At 37.6% G+C, this 8,045-nt stretch overlaps 1 long non-coding RNA gene across 1 annotated transcript; it reads right to left on the bottom strand.

The window, feature by feature from the left end:
* Positions 1 to 493: 493 nt before the first annotated feature.
* On the bottom strand, positions 494 to 5,561 carry LOC113184985 (uncharacterized). The gene is made up of 3 exons (XR_003301082.2): positions 5,474 to 5,561; positions 2,905 to 3,091; positions 494 to 676 (listed from the first exon to the last, which is right to left on the bottom strand). It is a non-coding gene; the product is annotated as an uncharacterized LOC113184985 (long non-coding RNA).
* Between the last annotated feature and the right edge of the window lie 2,484 nt (positions 5,562 to 8,045).

The following is an 8,045-nucleotide window of genomic DNA, read 5'->3' as shown; positions in this document are numbered from 1 at the left end:
TCTTTTACAAATACTTTTCCCTTTAACTTTTAAACTTTTTTTTTTTAATGGTGAAGTCTACAGACAGCATCTAAATCATGTGGCATGGTTATAAGCAGTTTTTGTTTACTGTACCCTACCATTTCCTATTAGCCAGAAGCTCCAGGGTTGGGCCCAGGAGTCTGCCTTTTTGAGAATACACACTGGCTGATATATTTATGCCCCATAACCCAGGAATTCAGGCTGAAATTTATAACTTGTAAGAGAGCATTTGTTCTTCACTTCTTCCTAGGAGTAACAAGATTTCTCTATCAACAGTCTATTAAAAACAGATATAAGTGCTTTAATAAAATAATGAAGAAAATAATAAATTAAGGAAATAATATAATAATAAAAGAAATGAAAGAAAATAATAAAATAAGGAATAATGAGATAAAAGCAGCACTCTATTTAGGTGCAAAATTTGACTTCATTTTTTATTATTTATATATGACAGCGGAATGCATTACAATTCTTATTACATATATAGAGCACAATTTCATATCTCTGGTTGTATACACAGTCTAACTTCATATTTTTGAAAGCACTTTGAAGTAATGTTTTCTCAGCATTCCTTAACTGAATGGTACGTTCACAAGAGAACTCTGGAAAATGTGTTCATCTCAGTGTTATTTCTGGTCTCTTCTAAAGAAATAACCTGTAAGACAATAAATTGATAACCAACCAGTTATTTTACAAATAAGGAGGAAGCCTCAACTCATTTTAAGAAAGAATACTAAAGCAGGGCCTGGTAGCACACGTGCCTGTAATCCCAGTGGCTCAGGAGGCTGAGGCAGGAGGACTGCAAGTTCAAGGCCAGCCTTAGCAATTTAGGCCCCTAAGCAACTTAGAGAGACCCTTCTCAAAATAAAAATATGAAGTAAAAAGGACTGAGGATGTTGCTCAGTGGTTGAGCATCCTTGGGTTCAATCCCCTGTCCCCCACCTCCAAAAGAAATAATACTAGAATCTCAAGGTATTGGCAGTCTGTACAGCATGTGGAGATAAAAAGGTAAAGATTTTGTCTCTAATTTTCCATGAATATGGAATAATGTAGGGCAGCTTCAGAAGCTATACACATATTAACAACCAGGGATTGATTATTACTAATTCAACATGCATTTATTGCACAACTGTGCCTGGCACTGGTCCAGGTTTGGGGATAGAGGAGTAAATAAAACAAAGGCTCTCTAGCACTTACATTCTGTCAGTGGAGGAAGAAAATAAAGAAGCTACCTTTTGATATTTCTAACATGTCATGTGCTAGAAGATGATAACAATGGGGAAAACTGGTTTATTCTGAATCTGCCATGCTAAATTATTTTTAAATTCTGGAAACAAAACTAGAAAACAGTGCACTGAACCACACACATTTCTGGTCACCTTTACACAATAGTCAACCTGTATTGTTAAAATTGATCTACTGTTTCTGAGAGGCAAAATTCTGTCCCCTTGTCATTCTTGACCTTTCACAATTGTGCCCTATGTGATGTTGCTCAAATAAAGTAGCCAATCAGGAGATTTGTTTTCTGTTCCCTTTTAACACTTCTAACACTGGCAACTAAACCAGTTTGAGCCGGATAGAGAATTAAAGCCATTCTCTGGAGTCTATCCAGGGTCTATGGATATCCATTTAGCTTGCAAGACTGCAAACTAATACCCACATGTACCAGCCAAAATCACATCCTATTTTTTCATTGCTGAGTTATTAACATTTAGAATTGTAATATAACCCCAGGTGAAAACTGTTGCAGAATTTTTTTGGAAAGAGTTAAGTAGCTTGCCTTATGAAGTTCCTGTTGCACGTTATTTGGGGGAAAACAAGAAAACAAGAAAAACAGAATAAATGCAACAACCCACTAACAGCTATATTTTTTCCTTTTATAAACTGACATCATTTCTGACCAATGTGGGAAGCTATGTTTTTTTCAGGAATACATTAGCAGCAGAAAGCATGCTGCCATTAGGATTAGAATTAGTTTGGTAAGTGTGTATCAGGTTTGATTTGGTTTTTCATATTTATCTTTGTGCTTCAGTAAAATTTTCCCTAGGGAAAAATATACGATAAAGTTAACCTTTATGGCAATTAAATAATTACCTACATACTCCAACCTTTGGCAATTTTAAAAACAAAACACCATCTACTTCACTATAAATACGGTTTCCCTTTTTGTCGTATTAATGCTATTCCATGGAAAGTTGCTGTCAGAAGAAATGCCCAAAACAAACATGGTTCAAAACTGCAGAGCAGCTGTGCAGAGGTGGATTCTTCTAATCATGATTGAACATGAACAAGAACAAATAAATCAAGGAGGAAACTCCTCAACTTCTGATGACCTAGGGAAGTCCGCTTTAAAGCCAGATCAATATCAAGCGACTTGCAAAAGAAGTTACACAGCAATCAGAAGAGTGACAGCAAAGCCCACTGCTTCTGGGAATACTCACAGGTGCCACAAGCATGGGAATTTTATTTTGAAATATGTATCACATATTTGAAATGGACAGTGTTCTCAACCTTAGCTTCTTGGCAGAAACACCGGCTGAGTGTGCACATAGTATAGGTGGATGATAGCAAACAACCTTTGGGCAAGCAGTGTACCTCGCAGCTGTGGGTAAGTTCTGCTTCTCAGGGCCCACAATCCACAGGGCCAAGGCAGACAGGCACGGTGCCAGGAGGGGGGAGGCATGCAATTTGGAGATTTTGCCATCGTGTGTTTTTAAATACATAAGTGAGTTTTTAAAAGTTGATTGCAGCAGGATTTTCAGCTAAGGCCACATTATTGGGAAATGGCATGCTAGCAATAATCATCACCTTAGCTAGTGTCCCTCAAAAAGTTCAACTGGGATAAAAATAATCACTTGGCCAAGGTCCCCATAGACTGCTCACCTCTGCTATGCTCTTCCTTTGTCCTGAGACTGCTCTGCCAAACATTCCACCTTTAAGCACTGTTTTTAGGGAGAACAGACCTTTCATCCTGAAGAAGGAACAGCTGAGAAAAGGCCAGCTGGGACTTTTGAACTGCTTTGGAACTAAGCCTCTGGGGCTAGAAATCCTTTTTTTGTTGCTATGTAACCTTAGCAAAAAAAAGAAAGAAAGAAAGAAAATAAATAAATCACTGCTTTCGTCAGCCATTTGCCTTTTAGTTGTGAGTTACTTTAACGATAAGATTGTTTCTGGGCGTGTGCTATTTCAAATGACTGCTTTTGTTTACCCACATGCAAAAGGTCCCAAAATTGCAGAATCAGAACAATTTGTGTGTGTTCCATGATAGATCTAATACAGCTTCCATAAGTGAATTTACTGATTTTCCCTTCAATAGGGAGTCTTACCCAGTCTGTAATGTTAAGCATGTGTTGGACTGAAAGATGTTTATAATAGTTTTTTTCCTAAGTATCCTTTAAAAGAAAGTTGTCTTCCATTATTTTAAAGAAAAACCAGGACAAAGGATATTATTTCACACACAGCCATGGCCTTTCTTGAAATCCACTTTCGCATCTCAGTTTTAGGAGTTACACAAGTTTTTTGCCTCACAGTTCATTGCCTGGCTTGTGCCTGAGATTCATTCCATCAGCCAGTTCAAATCAGGAGCGAGGGGCATTTGAGCCGGGCTTCTACTCTGCCAAGAAAATAATCCCCTCATGACCGGTCAGCATTTTCATTCCCCAAAGTTGGACTGACCTTTCAAAAACTGAGGTTCCTCTAAGTTTGTAAAAAATAACCTTAGAGGCAAATAAAATCCCCCTTAGGATGTCATCCCCATCCTCATCATTGACTATAGTCCCTAGCTTTCTTTTTTCAATGCGGACATTGCAAATTTGTGACTCTTCAAAGTGGCATTTAGTTCCTAAAACATTCGGAGTCAGGGCAAAATTTGCATAATTCTATTAAAAGGCTTATACCTCAGCTTTGAAAAAATATTTGAGAAAATGTGATTTAAGGAAAGGCATTCTTATCTTTTGGTCCAGAAGGTGCTTCGTGGAACTAAGCTTGTTAGCGTTAGTATGGCCAGTTAAGCAAGGAAAACTAAAAAAAAAAAAAAAAGAAAAAGAAAAAAAAAAGAAAAATAGACTAGAAGGATTTCTTTTATCTGCACTTCAAGTCTGCAGTGGTTTGAAGCTTAAGATCGAGAGGGATTTTCTGTCTCTTTCAACTGTATTACAATTTGGAAACTGGTGTCATGGTACAGTCATGGGAAACACAGGTGCATTTCTGTAGATTTTAGAATAAGATTTATTGGCTCCTTTTGATTGAGGGCAGTTCACTTAGGTGTCATTTGGAAACTTGAGTTCATCTTAGCTAGATCAAATTTGAGGCCCTGTCATCATGTCTATTTTGATCAGATGATGCTGTCCATCATTCACAGGGTGACAGCCAGTCTGGCATACATTTCCCATATTCAATTTCTCAGCTAGTACCTAATGAACCTAACAGCTCCAACCATGTACTTTACCAAACCGACTGCAGTTCAAGTGTCACCTGTGTCCCACCGTTCTCCATTATCAGGCTGCTGCTCCAGGAGCTGAGGACTGTGTGTCCTGATGATGAGATGCTGCCTGAAAACTGGGTGAGGTCTCCTACCTCTACTGTGGCCAAAGAGACTGCACAGCCCCCCTTAGAACCATCCACAGCCTCAAGCCTACTCACCTCTATGAGGACTGACATCTTATCCAGAACCTGTAAAGTCTGGGGACCTCACATGATATGTGACTTCATTTTCATTCCCAGGTCACCTGAATCGTCCTCAAGACCAGACTTTTAAAGTCCCTATGCGCCTAAGTGCATAAATAAAAGTCTAATTTTATTTTTTAAGTAACATAAAATTTATAAGTATGCTGATAGCAGAATAATTGTCTTCTAGGTTATTTATTGAAAATAAAAGTCTGGGTGAATTTATTGAAGTGCAAATTTCCTGTTGTATATTTATTTCATTTATCAGTGTCCATGGGATGCTCCAGCAGGACTGTTGTGTCAGCCCCTAGTGGCCATTCTTTCCCCCAAGAATCTTTTCTGCCCAGCAGCATGCAAACTGAATTATACTTGTTTTTCAATGCTTAAGAGTTTACTGGGTCCTACTTGTATTTAGTGTCTAATTTATATCCTTTTCCAGATGATTCTGAGTCTCCTTACACAAGTTACCTGACTTTGCAGTCCCCTTTTCCGGCAAGTGATGTTTTTTACCCGTCTTGCCATGTGACCTCAAATCAAATTAAATGAACATTTACTTTATTTATTTTGCTAAGTGTCTAAATAATTGAAGACAATTTTATTTACAAATTTTTGAAATATATTTAGGGAATTTATTTATGAATTTATTTCTAAGTTAATATGTTATTCATATCTATTTATTATTAGTAGATTATTTTATTTAAGTTATATTTACTGAAATTTTTAAAATAAATTTTGCTTATCTATTTAGGAAAACTTTCCTACCATTTTTAAAAGGTGACTTGCTTACCTGGTAATTGCTCTGGGAAGACATGGCTGACTATCCATCAGAGAATGAACTTGCAGGTACTGCATGCATACCACCAGTTCACCTTCACACACTGAAGACCAACTGGTTAACCAGAGTGGCCAATTTAGGATTGACACCTGAGAATCATGTTCTTATTATGTAATACACAGGCAAAGTCATGTTCCTCTACCTAGACACAGAGCAAAAATGTATAAAGTTCAGCCAAAATTGCCACCCCAGGACACAGAACAAAGAAACAAAAAGTCCTGATCAGATTAGAGCTAATGAACCAGTCTCCAGCCTGTTGTGAACTCCCGAAGTGCCAAGTTGTTCCAGTGAACAAACAGTGGAACAAAAACTTGGTGAACAAAAAGTTTTCTTAATTATTTGCATTCTTTTGACAGCTGTCATTACAAGATATTTTCTATTGTCTGCTACATCTTGCCTCCCTGTGGCTATGATTTTAGGTTGTAGTTTGCAACACATTGCAAGATAGTTATGATGGTCATGAAAATGAGTAAAATTCTCTTCTGAAATGTATAAAGGACTGTAGACACGTATGCTTCAACTTCACTAGGGTTTGTAGATGTGTGGCAGTTACAGGTTAGTTTTTATATAATTTAGTACGACCATTACTGGACTTAAAACATAAGACATACTATATTATACATTATGTAGTTAGAATAATATCATGAATAGTTCTCATAGTTAATATATTTTTATATATTCCCTTTATTCCTAAGTGTGAATTTTTAAGGTGACACTTTTTCCTGATAATTACCAAAGCAATCACGGCTTATGTTGAAAGAGATGGAAAATACACAAACATAGAGAAAGCCAGTAAGAATCACCTACAACCCAGAAAAACCCATTGGGTAATGAGGTAGAGAAATTCTACTTCTAGACTTATTTCTCACATTTTATTTTACAAAATCACATCATATTTCAACTGTTTTGTAATTCTAAGAATATGTACATGGTTGTAAGCAGGTTTTTTGTTTTGCTTTGTTTTGTTTTTGCCAGTTACTGTTCTTCCACATCACCTTTTTAAATGGCTTCATAGTATATTGTCTCATGCAAACTAAAATGTCAACAGCAATTCTGAGACTTGAAGGCTGTAGTTGCCAGTGGCCCACTCATGGGGTCTGCAGGCTCTTGCTTCTCTGGAGCTGGTACCTTCACTGGTTTGCTTTGAATTCCTTTAATTGGTTAAACCCTTTTGTATTTTCTCTGTTCCACCTGCAACTCCTCTTTGCCTATTGTTTTATATGTACCTACTATGTGCATTTCAATTTCCCACCAGGGCTCAACAGCTTTGGTACATAATGTACAAGAAGTAAGGAAAAAGTTAAAGGATTATAAAATAATCAAAAATGACTTTCTTGGGAAGTTAGACACAGTTTAAATGGGAGCTTCTTTTTTTTCCCCCTAAGAAACACAGTGTTTCATCCTTTGTAACTAGCATGATTTTGTTCTCTGTGGTTTCAAGCAAATTTGTAGAGAACATAAGAATAAACATGATGCATATCGTGATAGAATATGTTTCATGTACGTGTATATCCATGGTTTTGGGCACCCATTGGGAATCTGGAAATGTGTCCTCCATGAATAAGGTAGGATTAAAGTATATGTGCTATTTTGAAAGAAAAGAGGAGAAAGTGGATTGTGATGGCTTGGACTTAGTTCCCTTGGTAGTTCCCTTTACCTAGAAATTGTTGTTTCTGCTTAGCCCTGGGCAGCACAGACCAAGGTTTGGTAACAAATTAACACTGAAGTCTCTGTGGCTCAGCCAAAAAAAAAAAAAAAAAAAATTATTGTTCACCCACAGACAGACAGGGACTCTACTTTATCCCAAGATTGAACAATGCAGCCTCCCTCTACCTGGGCTGGTGCCATCTCAACATGTGATGTGGCTTCCACAGTGGCTGCTAGAGGGGAATAAAAGGCTATAGCATCACACCAGATCTTAATGACCTCTGCCTGACTAGAAATGACACTTGTCTCTTCTGCTCCTAGTCTCTGGGCCAGAATTAGTACCATGGGGTACTGAGATGGCGGGAGTTCTGATTTCCAAGTTCTGAACGTAAGAACTCCTCGAATCTCAGTGTGGGCCTCTCTTGTCTTTCTACACATGCTTTCTTCAACCCTTCATCAAGTTATAGTATTTTAAATGCCACATATATGTCATAATGAACCCAATTGCTTTCTTTTGTCAAATCTCCTCTCTGGCCTCAAATATTAACTATCTCTGTGGCATTCCATCTGGATATTTCATGAATATTTCATACTTGATTTATGAAAAATATAACTACTGATTCCCTTTTCATCTCCTGCCCCCAAGTCTTATTCTCCCCACTGCTCTTGTGCAGACAATGGCATCACCAGCTGTTTACCTGTTACTTAGCCCCAAACTCCTGGCCTCCTTCTGCCTCATATCAGTTGCCTCCAGACTTGAATAAGGAACATATCATCCACTGGGTTTTCTCAAACCAGTGGCACATAGAAAATTCCTCCTAAATACTTGACAAATGAATGAATAAATGATCACCTGGGAGAAATAACAATGACTCAC

This window comes from Urocitellus parryii, chromosome 8, assembly GCF_045843805.1.
Source record: "Urocitellus parryii isolate mUroPar1 chromosome 8, mUroPar1.hap1, whole genome shotgun sequence".
Classification (NCBI taxonomy): Eukaryota; Metazoa; Chordata; class Mammalia; order Rodentia; family Sciuridae; genus Urocitellus; species Urocitellus parryii.
Note: the sequence above shows the minus strand (reverse complement) of the source record. Positions and strands in the feature narration are given on the sequence as shown.